A 5,000-nucleotide genomic window follows, 5' to 3' on the forward strand; every position below is an offset into this window, starting at 1 on the left:
GGGGGGGGGTCGGATTCGTATGCTGTGTGTGATCCAGAAAACACGGAAGTAGGACATTTATGACTCGCACCTCGAAGAAGAGCAGTGAAATCAAGGCTAATGGCTTCCATCGTGATAATGTGAATGTGATGGCGCTCGACAATGCACCCTCTGTGGATGTAAAACAATCGAAGCATTCGACATGAAACAACCGTACTGATGTACGACATTTCAAGGTTAGGAACGGCACACAGGGAACTAGTTCGCGCGGCGGTGTTAGAATACGTGCTCAGTTACTGCCACACGTACTGCTGCGACTATGTACCGGGATTAGGGAATTCGTTAGCGTAGGTGAGAGAGAGACTGCGGCGCACTCCCGAGAAATTTGGGTTCCGTCGCCGCTGCAGGGAGGCATCTCGTAAATTGAAGACTGCATGTTTTACATTTCAGCATTGATCACAACCTGCTCTGCATTGGTCTTCGTGTGCGTCCAACTGTCTTGTAGTCATCAGCACAATTGACAATACTGGCTTGAGTCGAGGATGTTTTTTCGCTTCCGACTTGGCAGCTAATCCCGCTGAAAATCTTGTCAATCAATCTCAGCATGGCCCAACGTTTTCTACAGTCTCAACATTTCGATGACGTTCCCTTTCATGCGTTCACTGTCACGTCACAGACTGTTTAATTTGAGCTGGCCGCTTCTTATTGATATGTGAGCGTTTTTTGCCCGCTGGGCTGCGTTGAGGTCATGCATTTCTTGCTCATGTTCCTTTGGAACGATATTTATTGCTTCCGCTCCTTCCGGGCTTGCAACTACCAAACACAATTTCCGAGAGGAATATGAGAGTAATATCCAATATGTCACACATTGTTGTTTCACTTTTGGCTCAGTATTCACAAAAAAATATCGTCGGGCATTTATTCAAAGGGGTGGGGGGGGGGGGGGGGTTCCTGCAGGGGAACGTTAACACTAATTTCTTCTGATAGCATTTTTGCAAGTGTTTGAACGCTCCGAGCATGGCCCTGAATTTGGAAAGCAAAACCGAGTTTGTGTTCAGCTGCTATTTCTGTTGTCGTCTTCCAACTTTTGTGTGTGTGTGTGTGTGTGTGTGTGTGTGTGTGTGTGTGTGTGTGTGTGTGTGGCCAGGCTCCAGCATCTTGCAGCCCCCTCTGAGCCTCTGGCCACTTGACTGCCACAGAAAGGATTTGTAACACTCAGTGACTCGCTCAGTGGGGTCACTGAGTCATTCAATTCATTGACATGGCTCAGCACATCTTCACCATCGTTCAGATTCTTCTTTTTTTTTTTTTGCACAATGTGCATGTTTCTACCCTCGCAGCAGCTGCTGCTGCTGCTGCATCATGCAAAATTTATTCTGCCAGGATGAGCCGTGACGGCGCTGCTGGTGCTGCGGAGGGAGACGTCAGTTGCCACTAAGCGGTCGCTCTGCAGTGCTGCGAAGGACAAGCGGGACTCGCCGTGCCGCCGCAGCAAGCGCAACAAGATGGCCATCTGAGCAACCTGTCAATGTGGGAAGCGTACGCACTGGTTTGTCTACATCCACAAGAGGCGAGACAGGATGGGAAACATAGCCCAGGGATAGCGAAGCAAGCTCTGCGATTAGACGCTCGATGCTGCAAAATTGGCTGTGTGTAGCCTTTTTTTTTCTTTTTTCTTTTTTAAAAATCTCTCTCGATGTTTCTGAAGTATGTTTTTTTGTCTGCATCGTTGTGTGCGCACGACGGTGTGTGGACATTAGATAGAGAACTCAACATTTGCTATCTTCGCAAAGCACCCTCAAATGTTCACGCCTCACTGGGATGCGGGATGTTATCAACAATCACAGTTCCATGCAGAACTCCTATGATCAGATCAATAAATCGATTATTATATCTGTTGCTATTTAAGTCGGGCCGCAGTCCCGCATGAGTGTCTTTTCCATTTATCCTCTGACTTGCTGACATGCCAGTTGATGTTACCCATGTGATTGCTGGCTAATTGGCCAATTAACCCTTTCATGCACCCTGTAGGGTGGCCCGGTGGTCCACTGGTTAGCGCGTCGACCTCACAGTACAGAGGTAAAGAGTTCAATTTCAGCTCCGGCCTCCCTGTGTGGAATTTGCATGTTCTCCCCGGGCTGGCGTGGGTTTTCTCCGGGTACTCCGGTTTCCTCCCACATTCCAAAAACACGCATTACAGGCTGATTGAACACTCCAAATTGTCCCTGAAAGAGTTAATAAAGAGTTGAAAGTCTTATCAAGGCAAAATGATAAGAACGCTACCTGGATGAGGAGACGACGATTCGCTTCAAATATTTTTTAATTTAATTTCCAGTCGCTGCAGGAGTAATTTTAATGCTCTGAAGATGAGCGGACTGTAACAGCAAAACGGATGTGATGTGAACAGCAAAGCGGAGGCAGCATTCTCCCCCAGGTACGGGACCTTTACAGCTGTCCGGTTCTTGTTGTGATCACTGCATGTTCTTCAGCAAAAACTCGAAGAGGAACATTACATAAATTGTGCGAGATGGGGAAAAAAAAACAGCACGAGTCGACAGCGTGACAAGAAGAAATGAGTAGCGGCAAACTGGACCGGTTTGTCCAGACCGTCCGGTTGTTTTCGGAGGAATGTTGGCTTTAACTATCACATGCTTGGAGCTGTCAGTGTGCCTGTACGGGCTATGTTTATTCGCTCCTGCTGCGGAAGCTTTAGGATGAGCTCTGAGTGGGTCGAATGACCTTTAGTGCACACCTAGGTAGTACAAGGTTACACTTTAGAAGAGAATAAATTGCTCCAAAGGTGTGTCTGCTGATGGCATGGGAGCCAGGGAGTGGAAAAGGCCATGTGGTATGTATTTTTATCCGGCAATGTTCCTGCTTGCATCATTCTCATCCCAGCGGTGGGGTACGCGTATTTTTGCAGTCAACGCATTGGTCGTGAGCTTGTGTAAGCATTCCCATAACATGGCGGGAAATCACCACGTTTACGTGGTTGCCGTTGTTTACGGGAAGGACCTGCCCATTATTCCCAATCAAAGCGGACGCCGGTCCGTCTATTGTCTAAGCTGCGGAAAAATCAGGGAAGGGCTTCGCTACTTTGTGTTCTGTTCTTGACGCTTGCCGAAAAGTGTCAGTCTTCACCATGAAAGCGCACATGCATTCAAAAAAAAAAAACAAAACATTTTTGCTCATGAAATAATGGGTGAATACTGTTTTTTTTTTACTTTTAGGATTAGGAAATTGGAGTTTGACCAAAATTTTTTTTCACTGTGTTCCCTGAAGTAATTCCAACCCCCCACCCCCGGCTCCATTTTAGTCGTTCACATCTCACTATACAGTTGCTATGTTGCGGTCCGGGACCAGCTTTTAATTGGCTAACGTCGTCATCTGCTCATTTATGTGCATGCAGTGGGAATAATTAGCATGTGATCTCGGTCTTCCTCGCTCAGATCCTTATGACTGACTCAAGTGGGTTAGTTAGTGTTTTATTTGGGATGTAGTCGCATATTTTTTTTTCCTTCTTCTTTAGACCAGCGGTCCTCAACCTTTTTTGCCCCACACCGGTTTAATGTCAGACAATATTTTCAGGGACTGGCCTTTAAGGTGTGACGGATAAATACAACACAATAATATATGACCCGCATAAAAATGATGGTATTTTCTAAACATAATAAATACGAATCATGACACGAGGAATGTCCGATCTGGCCGCAACATTCTCTGGTCGCTATGGTAACGTTTAAACGTGCCTTCAAAATAAGATACGCTGCAAATACACAGTGCATGAAAAATACGACTCACCATCGCTGCATGTTATGCAGAGTGGGTTTGGTGTGCGGGAATCTCCCGTTGAGATACATCCGTATTTTGAGTAGGACTCCTCTAATACTGTCTATTACATGTAGCCTTTGTTTTCTTGAAAGTCGTCGGCTCCTCTTCTGTTTCCTGGCTGGGCCTTTTCCTCTTCCCAAAGAAACTTTCTAAAGACGTTTGTTTTGCACTCATTTTACTAGCTCCCGGGTCTCATTTTAGCAGTAACCTATCACGTGACAGAGAAGCGCACCTTGACCTGCAGTGACGTCCAGTGGATGATGTAACAGAGGATCGGGTCATTTTTCAAAATGAAACATCTTTCACAGTCCGAAATAAATAAAACGGAAGTAATGGAAGTTATTTATTCTTTCTGTGCGGCCCGGTACCAAATGACCCACGGACCGGTGCTGGGCCGCGGCCCGGGGGTTGGGGACCACTGGTTTAGAGCACTACTAAACCCAATTTCACCCTTTCATGCACCCTGTAATCTGATAACACGACAAGCTGTCCACTGGAGTAACCGCTGTCCCTGAAAGGGTTCGAGACAATGCTTCAACTTCAAAGCACTCGTGCGTAATATTCTATCATCTGGGTCTTCTCTGGAGAACTAACCATCATCGTCGGTCGGATGTTACTTGTACTGGTGAGTGTAATGGTGTCTATTTGAAAAAGTGGACAAGTTATGTTTAAGACACCACCCACCCACCCGGCCCCCTCTCAACCCACTGGTGTATTGATTGTTTGCATGTGAGTGACATTCCATGGATGATACGTGCGTATGATGGCGTCAGAGGCGCATGGAAGACTCATATCGAACATGAGACGAACTTGCTCTCTTTGGGAATGTACGCATCGCTACTCGGAAAAGTCATGTTGAATGCATCGTTTCCTCACCCACAGGCGAATACTCAATGATATCACATGCGCTCTGCCCACATAGAGCGCTGCACGCGCAGACATCCGAGGTTCCGTCTGTGCAGACCATTTGTCTCGTCCTGCGGCCCGCTCGCGCGCTTTCTGACTTTGCAAGATGATGAGATGGTCAGCGCTCCTGAATGGGGCCCGCACTAGTTGGCAATCAGTCATTCCAGGAGGGGAAATTCGTTTTGTTATAGTTTACATCAAGAAGGAGTAGAAAAGGCTCAAAGTTGAGTACACGGTGTGTGTGTGACACGAACACTGCTCACGTGTTAGTCCGAAGACCTTCA

At 46.9% G+C, this 5,000-nt stretch overlaps 1 protein-coding gene across 1 annotated transcript in view; it reads left to right on the forward strand.

Annotated features, from left to right (window-relative positions):
* Positions 1-2,597: 2,597 nt before the first annotated feature.
* The window catches only part of cyth3b (cytohesin 3b), a 17,102-nt gene continuing 14,699 nt past the window's right edge, over positions 2,598-5,000 (forward strand). The window contains exon 1 of the mRNA XM_019868720.1: positions 2,598-2,827. The gene's annotated coding sequence lies outside the window, so the exon portion shown is untranslated. The remainder of the gene's footprint in view (positions 2,828-5,000) is intronic.

Source organism: Hippocampus comes, unplaced genomic scaffold (genome assembly GCF_001891065.2).
Source record: "Hippocampus comes isolate QL1 unplaced genomic scaffold, H_comes_QL1_v1.1 scaffold98, whole genome shotgun sequence".
Lineage (NCBI taxonomy): Eukaryota > Metazoa > Chordata > Actinopteri > Syngnathiformes > Syngnathidae > Hippocampus > Hippocampus comes.